Source organism: Leopardus geoffroyi, chromosome A3, assembly GCF_018350155.1.
Source record: "Leopardus geoffroyi isolate Oge1 chromosome A3, O.geoffroyi_Oge1_pat1.0, whole genome shotgun sequence".
Taxonomy (NCBI): domain Eukaryota; kingdom Metazoa; phylum Chordata; class Mammalia; order Carnivora; family Felidae; genus Leopardus; species Leopardus geoffroyi.
In genome coordinates, this window is record NC_059336.1 from 79203633 (window position 1) to 79212843 (window position 9211).

The 9211-nt window shown below is 40.3% G+C and overlaps 1 pseudogene; it reads left to right on the top strand.

Moving 5' to 3' along the window:
• The first annotated feature begins 3386 nt into the window (after window positions 1–3386).
• LOC123579702 lies at window positions 3387–4285 on the top strand (annotated as a pseudogene).
• The last annotated feature ends 4926 nt before the right edge of the window (window positions 4286–9211 follow it).

Consider the following 9211-nt stretch of genomic DNA (forward strand, 5'->3'; position numbering starts at 1 on the left):
TATATATGTATGTATATATATAGTAAGACAACTGAAGTGTAGAAGTTTAATTGCAGGTTTTTTTGCATCAATGAATATGAACATGAAAGATTCAGAGATGACTGCAGGCAGATTTCTGCCTGTGCTATGTATATATGGACAGTCCTACCATGTGTTTCACATTTAATGATATTCTGCTTTTGGAATTTAAGTTATATGTATATAGAAAATGAGTTTAAACTTTTTTTAAGTTTATTTATTTATTTTGAAAGAAAGTGTGTGCACATGCAGGAAAGGGGCAGAGAGAGAGAGAGAATCCCAAGCAGGCTCCACATCGTCAGCGCAGAGACTGATGCAGGGTTCAATCCCACCAAGAGATCGTGAGCTGTGCCAAGATCAAGAGTCAGATACTTAACCAGTTGAGCCACCCAGGTGCCCCTAGAAAATGAGTTTAATAACTCATCATGGTTCTGAATTGTCTTATATTAATCATTTCTTAAAACTTTTGTGCGTGTGTGTTTTAATTTATTTTTTAATGTTTCATTAGTTTTGAGTGAGAGAGCTCAAGAGTGAGCAGGGGCGGGGCAGAAAAAGGGAGACAGAGAATCCGAAGTAGGCTCCACGTTGAAAGCAGAGAGCCCGATGTGGGGCTCGAACCCATGAACCATGACATCATGACCTGAGGTGAAGTCAGACACTTAACCGACTGAGCTACCCAGGTGCCCCTCTTGTGTTTTTTATAATAAAAAATAAAAGTGATGCCAAAGAAACAAAAGATATATCATTTTAAAATTCACATTGCCAGAGATAAAGAAAAAATTCTAAATACTTTTACAAAAGAAAAAAAATCAGGGCATATTCAAAGTATAGGGAATTGAAATGACATTGTATTCTCAAGAGCAACAGTGGAAGGTTGTGGACAATGGAACCATGCAAAGAAGACAATAGAAAATGCTTTGAATGTGGCATTTCTCTAACTAGTGAAATTTCAAGTGTGGCAGCAGAGTGGTGACTTTGAGTCAGTCAGTGACTCAGTTTACCTCCCACACATACTTTCTCCAGAAGTTGTTTGTGAATGTAATATAAAGGAAAAGGAAGATGTGGTTCCTCAAACACAAGGGACCCAACAGAGGAGGGACACGAAGCAGATCTTCTTTCAGTTATGCACTAAATCCAGAGATAAAAAAGTACAATCACAGTAAAGTATTTGGCTCTTCAGTGAACAACACGTATGCAATCTAATAATGTCTACAATGGGTTTTTGAGTTTCTGATGTTATATGTATATGGGAGTCAGTATATATGGGAAGGGGGCAGGGGTTGTCCCTATAATCCCTTTGTTCTCTTAACACTCTTCTTTCCCATTCCCTTCATACTAGACTCTGGTCTCTATTGGGCTACATAGTTGGTGATCGGATGGAGGTGTGAATACATACATCTCAGTGAATGGTGAGGTTGGGGAGGTCAATGACCAGACAAATGGATTATGTGTCAGGGGCACCAGCACTGGGATTTATGTGAATCAGTGGGGTGAGGGGACTGAGTGGAGGTTTGAGTTTGTAATTGGGTCTAGAAAAATCAAATACCTCAATGTTATGAAATAAATTCATAAACCCACTATATATAATATATACTCTTTAAACTTTCCTGTACACTTGAAAATAGAGATTTTTTTTTAAATTTTTTTTTTCAATGTTTATTTATTTTTGGGAAAGAGAGAGACAGAGCATGAACGGGGGAGGGGCAGAGAGAGAGGGAGACACAGAATTGGAAACAGGCTCCAGGCTCTGAGCCATCAGCCCAGAGCCTGACGCGGGGCTTGAACTCACGGACCGCGAGATCGTGACCTGGCTGAAGTCGGACGCTTAACCGACTGCGCACCCAGGCGCCCCTGAAAATAGAGATTTTTAAAGAAATCTTTAAATATTATTCAATTGAATTAACGAGCATTATGGCAGATGATTTTGGTTGCTTACCCAGCAACCATTCCCTAATGTCTTTGCTAATTTTGTTCAGATATTAAGTAGTCAAATGTTTTTAAGGGAAGCTGGCCTTTCACTAGCCCTATAAGATGAATTTTGAATAGTCCAAACTACTAATGGTGATTTAGCTCCTTTAGCAGTGGTTTAAAAATGCACATGTGGTTATGGATAATGAGAGGTGAGAGAAAGTCTGTTGTAAGGCTTCTGGGAAATCTTCCCTGATGTTTAAAAATAGGCATGGGGGTATCTGGCTGGCTCAGTCAGTACAACATGGGATTCTTGATTTTTTTTAATTTTGCTTTTACATTTATTTATTTTTGAGAGAGCACAAGCAGGGGAGGGGCAGAGAGAGAATGAGACACAGAATCCCAAGCAGGCTCCAGGCTCTGAGCTGTCAGCACAGAGCCTGATGTGGAGCTCGAACCCACAAACTGTGAGATCATGACCTGAGCCGAAGTCAGATGCTTAACCAACTGAGCCACTCAGGCGCCCCAGGCATGGAATTCTTGATCTCAGGGTTGTGAGTTCAAGCCCTGCAAAGAGCTTACTTTAAAAATAACAAATAAATATAAAAAATAAAAATAGGCCGAATAAGAGATACCCTCTTCTTTCCCTTGAAGCCACTGGATATTTTAATGTCAGAACATTTTGTTTGGAGCTGCTGAAACCATACTGCAATTGTGACGAGAGCCAAGAGAGGAGGACAAAGCTGCTGCACTGGTAAATGGAAGTGGGGAAGAACCTAATGAAAGCCTGGGGCTAGTGAATTAACCCTTTGGCTAAACTATCTGGACATTTGTGAGAAAATGCATTTTATTGTTTCAGACCGTTGAGTTGATTTTCTTTTACTGGCAAGCAAATTCATCTTAACATATCCAAGGATTCTGGCCAAGCTAGCAAATACCTTTAAAAAAAAAAAGATTTCTAAAACCCATTGATTTTATCTTTTTAAAAAAAAACATTTTATTTTGAAACAATTGCCAACTTACAGAAAAGTTTCAAGAAGAGTACAGAGAATTCCTCTACACACACACACACATACACACACACACACACACACACACACACACAGATCGTATTCAAGTTTTGTGAACTGTCCCAATTATGTCCTTTATATTACCTGTAAAGGATCTGAGATCATGCCTTGCACCTAGTTGTCATGTCTCTCCAGTTTTTTGCAATCTGGGACGGTTTCTGAGTCTTTGGGTTTCATGATCTTGACATTAAAAAAAAAATTCTTTTTTGATTTTCCTGTCTTTCCGCAGTTTTCCCCAGCTTTGGGTGGGGAGCTGCTGGGATCCGGCTTCTGGTTGGCGGAGAGCCAGATGGTGTGGACAGCTGCCCCCACCCCCACCCCCCAGCACCCGGCTCCCTGGCCGCCCGCAGCCGTGCCCGCCCACCTTCTGCGGCCGAGCTAGCGGCCCAGATGCAGGCCATTAAGTGTGGGCCGGTGGGAGACGGCGCTGTACGTAAAACGTGCTTACCCTCAGTTACACAACCAATGCATTTCCTGGAGAATATATCCATCCCCACTGTCTTTGACAACTACTCTGCCAATGTTATGGTGGATGGAAAACCGGTGAATCTGGGCTTATGGGATACAGCTGGACAAGAAGATTATGCCAGATGACGTCCCTTATCCTATCCGCAAACAGATGTATTCTTAATTTGGTATTCTCTCGTGAATCCTGCATCATTTGAAAATGTTTGAGCAAAGTGGTACCCTGAACTGTGAAACCACTGTCCCAACGCCGCCATCATCTTGGTGGGAACTAAACTTGACCTCAGGGACAACAAGGACACAACTGAGAAACTGAAGAAGTTGATTCTCATCACCTACCCGCAGGGTGTGGCCATGGCTAAGGAGATTGATGCTGTAAGGTATCTGGAGTGCTAGGTTCTCATGCAACTAGGCTTCAAGACAAGGCTTGATTGGGGCACCTGGGTGGCTCAGTCGGTTGAGCGTCCAACTTTGGCTCAGGTCATGATCTCCCGCTCCATGAGTCTGAGCCCCGCATCGGGCTCTGTGCTGATGGCTCAGAGCCTGCTTCAGATTCTGTGTCTCCCTCTCTCTGACCCTCCCCCACTCTCACTTTGTCTCACTCTGTCTCTCAAAATGTAAAAAAACAAAAAAAAGACAGTGTTTGATGAAGCTTTTCCAGCGGTTCTTTTCCCCACCTCCTGTCAAGAAGAGGAAGAGATAAATGCCTGCTCTTATGGATAGATGTCGGGGCCCCTCTCCTGTCCTGTCTCCCTCAGAACCTTTGTAGGTTTTGCTCAAAGATGGTGGAGAATTCCCAGTCAATGCCAAACTTTTGTTACAGGTTAGTTTTTCCCTAAAACCATTTTGAACCAATCAGTAATTTTTAGGTTTTGTTTAAAGTTTAAAACTTTAAACTTTAACATTATATTAAAATTTAGCCCTAAAATGGCAAGTTTTCTTAAAGCCTCATTTGTCAAAAGCCCCTATTCTTGCTCAGAGTAAAAGTTGCCAAAATCTCGTGAATTAAGTTGCATTGTTGTGCTGAGGACACCCAGCACGAAACCGTTTAAGACCTTTGTCTTGGGGCGCCTGGGTGGCTCAGTCGGTTAAGCGGCCGACTTCGGCTCAGGTCATGATCTCGCAGTCCATGAGTTCAAGGATGATAAATGGGGCAGAGCCATGATGAGAATTTCGAGAATATTTTGTCTGGTTACAGTGTAAAGAATGGACTGAAGAGTAACATGATTTGCAGGGAAACCATTAAGACACTGAGAATGATGGAGAAAAATAGATTTGAGTTAGGAGATACAACCTTGCAAGAGTTTATTGACTGGATTTAGAGGATAAGGAAGAGAGAAAAGTAGAGCATGATGCATATTATTTCTGATAGATATGAGTGATTCTAACATCATTGTGTATATGTGTGGAGAAAAATATTCAAGGCAAGCCTTGCTATCCAAACTCAGGAACAAGGAACTCAAGTAAATTTTTTTTTATCATTTCTTTGCTATCCAAATTCCTGGTTTGGCTAGTTGAAACTCAGGAACAAAAAGATTTAGATAAGTTTGTTTTTTGTTTTTTGTTTTTTTTTTAAATTTCCTACCTAAATCTAGGATCTGAAACTCAGGATTCAGATAGTAGGAATATTTGTAGTGTATTTGTTTTTCATTTTTTATTTTATTATTAAATTTTTTTTAATGTTTATTTTTGAGAATGAGAGGGAGACAGAGTAGTAGCAGGGGAGGGCAGAGAGAGAGGGAGACACAAAATGTGAAGCAGCCTCCAGGCTCTGAGCTGTCAGCACAGAGCCTGACACAGGGCTCAAACTCATGGACCATGAGATCATGATCTGAGCCGAAGTTGGACGCTTAACTGACTGAGCCACCAAGGCGCCCTGTTTCATTTCTGTTTGTATTTTTTAATTCCTTCTTTTAAATTTTATTTTATATATTTTTTATTTTAGAGAGGGGGAGACGAGCAGAGGGAGAGAATCATTTTTTTAATTTAATTTTTAATTTTTAAATTTTATCTAAATCCAAGTTGGTTAACATATAGTGTAATAATGATTTCAGGAGTAGAATTTACTGATTCCTCACTTACATATAACACCCAGTGCTCATCCCAACAAGTGCCCTCCTTAATGCCCATCACCCACTTAGCCCATTCTCCCACTCACCTCCCCTCCAGCAACCCTCAGTTTGTTCTCTGTATTTAAGAGTCTCTAATAATTTGCCTCTCTCTCTTTTATCTTATTTTTCCTTCCCTTCCCCTGTGTTCATCTGTTTTGTTTCTTAAATTCTACATGTGAGTGAAATCATATCATATTTATCTTTCTCTGACTTATTTCACTCTAGTTCCATCCACGTTGTTGCAAATGGCAAGATTTCGTTCTTTTTGATTACCAAGTAATAGTCCATTGTGTGTGTGTGTGTGTGTGTGTATACATATATATACATATATATATATATATACATATACATATACATATACATATACATATACATATACATATATATATATGTATACCACCACATCTTCTTTATCCATTCTTCAGTCGATGGACATTTGGGCTCTTTTCATAATTTGGCTATTGTCTATAGTGCTGCTATAAACACTGGGGTGCATGTGCCCCTTCGAATCAGTATTTTTGTACCCTTTGGATAAATACCTAGTAGTGCAATTGCTGGGTCATAGGGTAGTTCAATTTTTCATTTTTTGAGGAACCTTTATACTATTTTCCAGAGTGGCTGCACCAGTTTGCATTCCCAGGGAGAGAGTGAATCTTTTTTTTTTTAATCTTTTTTTGCACATTGATTTTTTTTTTAAATATTAAATTTATTGTCAAATTGGTTTCCATACAACACCCAGTGCTCATCCCAACAGATGCCCTCCTCAATGCCAATCACCCACTTTCCCCTCCCTCCCACTCCCCATCAACCCTCAGTTTATTCTGTTTTTTAAGAGTCTCTTATGGTTTGGCTCTGCACATTTATTCTTGAGAGAACAAGACAGAGTGCAAGTGGGGGGAGGGGCAGGGAGAGAGGAGGGACACAGAATCTGAAGCAGGCTCCAGGCTCCAAGCTGTCAGCACAGAGCCAACCATGGGGCTCAAACTCACGGACAGTGCGAGCATGACCTGAGCCAAAGTCGGACACTTAACCAACTGAGCCACCCAGGTGCCTTGAGAGAGTGAATCTTAAGCAGGCTTCCTGCTCTGCACGGAGCCTGATGAGGGGCTCGATCCTACAACCCTGGGATCATGACCTGAGGCAAAATCAAGAGTGGGTCACTCAATCAACTGAGCCACCCACGTACCCCAAACATTAATGACTTTTTGAGATTTGTGAGGGGATTTCAAAATATTGAAGACAAATGAAAACTATGATAATATTTATACAGGGTTGGTTAATAGGGGAAAAATCATTTTAATGTTTTCTCTTAAGGTAAGAACACCTTGAATCACTGAAGTTCCCTTCTGTAAAGCAAATACAAAAATTTTTTTCCACAGACCACCAAATACATTTGGTTGTCTCTCTAGTTTATAAATGTGGATTTCAGATAAGCTTATGCTTACATATGTTTGTCTTCTGCTTCTTAACATTTCCTAAACACTCACTTCCCACAACCCATCCCCCTCTCAGCTGATTCCCCATCTCATTCCTTTTTTTATTGAAAAAAAGAGAGACTATTTCATCTCCTTCCACCCTATCTATAATTTACCTACACCCACAGCTACCTTCTCCTTTTCTCTTATACCAAAGTTGGCCAGTCGCTCTGCTTCTGCCCTGGATGGCTTTGTCTCTCACCTTCCTAAGAACTTCACTCCCCTCTCCTACATCAGCTCTATCTACCAGATCATTCCTGAAGGAATTCAGAACAACCATCCTAAACTATGCTGCTGTGGCATATTACTTTGAGCTGAAGGCACTTGAGAAACAGCAGATGCAGGAAGGGCTCTCTGACCTACCTTTATCTACTTAAAAACAGGCCATAGAATTTCCATGAGAAAGGTGCCCTCCCTTTCTGGGAGGGAAGAAAACAACCTTATCACCAAAGACTGGGGATCAACGTTGACATGAATCTGTACAAATTTACTAAAGTGACTCTTATCTTCCACTAGTTTGGCCGGCCCTCTGCCCACACATCTCCTAGTCACTTTGCTACAGTTTACTGCCCCTAGCCCAAACTCTTTTGTCATTTGTATTCTTTGTCTAAAAGGTATAAGAGCTTTCTGATCCTGTCACTCCTTCCAGTCTTCATTCTCTTGTGAAGGTCCTCATGATCATGTAAGAATAAAACCTGTATGCCTCTTCCTCCTACTAATCTGTTTATGTCAGTTTAATTCTTAGACCTAGCTGGAGATGCTAACGGAGTAGAGGAGAATTTTTTCTCCCTTACACTCCCATCAGCATATAAACATGCTTAATCTCATACTTTAAAACATCTCTCTTGACCCTGTGTTTACCTTTCAGAGACTATCCTATTTCTGTGTTCTCCCTCACAGCAAAACTTGAGAGAATAGTTCCCTTAGCACTGGTCTTCCAAGTTTTTCTGCTTCCTTCAGCAAGAAACTCCTAGAAGAATTTTATAAAGTTATGTACTTTCTTTGCACATTTTTTTTTTTTTTGAGAGAGAGAGAGAGAGAGACAGCACAAGCAAGGGAGGGGCAGAGAGAGAGGGAGACAGAATCCCAAGCAGACTCTGCACTATCAGCACAGAGCCCGATGTGGGGCTCGAACTTACCAACTGTGAGATCATGATCTGAGCCAAGGTCAAGAGTTAGATGCTTAACCCACTGAGCCACCCCGGTGCCCCTCTTTGCACATTTTTAAGTTAACATCTAAATATTTTATACTGTGTTAAATAGTCGCTAACGCTGTAATTTCCAGAATATTTTAAATAGTTGTGTTTTAACAGTCACATCAATCTTTAAAATGTATCCAATAAATCTAAATACAATTTGATACTCATCATCCACTAAAAAAGTCTTCTTTTACAAGTTTTACATTATTCTTTTTTCTACTTTAAGCCCTAATTCTAATTCACTTCTCTTACAAAAATTTAATCCTAATGTAATATACTTTATGCTTGAAAGTCTTTTATTCATCACCCTATCATGCTTCTCTGAAAAAAAGTATTTGAAATTAAATTTTTTCCTATGACCGGAAGTTTCTAAAAGTTAATGTCTTGTGGATTTATTATGATACTAATATACAACTGATCAAAATCACATTGAAGTAAAATCTCATTGGAAATACTATCTTAATGAGTGAGTGGATTTTTTTTTCAGTTGGCTTTAATTTTTGAGGATAACTTACTGCTCAGAGTGATGGGGCTCTGCATGAATAAAATCCCAGTTTTTCATTTTTATGTGATAAGAAACTTCTTCATAAAACTAAATAGATGTGGAAGAGATTTTGTTATAACCATATCAGTCATGTCTTTGGACTCTTAATGCCAAAAATGACATTGTGTGAACTATCACCACATTATCATCTATGACCAGACGGCTAGGTTCTCCTTCAATTTGGTTGAAAGCAAAGAATAAGAAAACACCAAAACTTCATGGGGTGCCTGAGTGGTTCAGTCAGTTGAGCGTCTGACTTCGGCTCAGGTCATGATCTCGCGGTTTGTGAGTTCGAGCCCCGCATCTGGCTCTGTGCTGACAGCTCAGAGCCTGGAGCCTGCTTCGGATTCTGTGTCTCCCTCTCTCTCTCCTCTTCCCCCGCTCGTGCTCTGTCTCTGCCTCTCTCTCAAAAATAAATAAA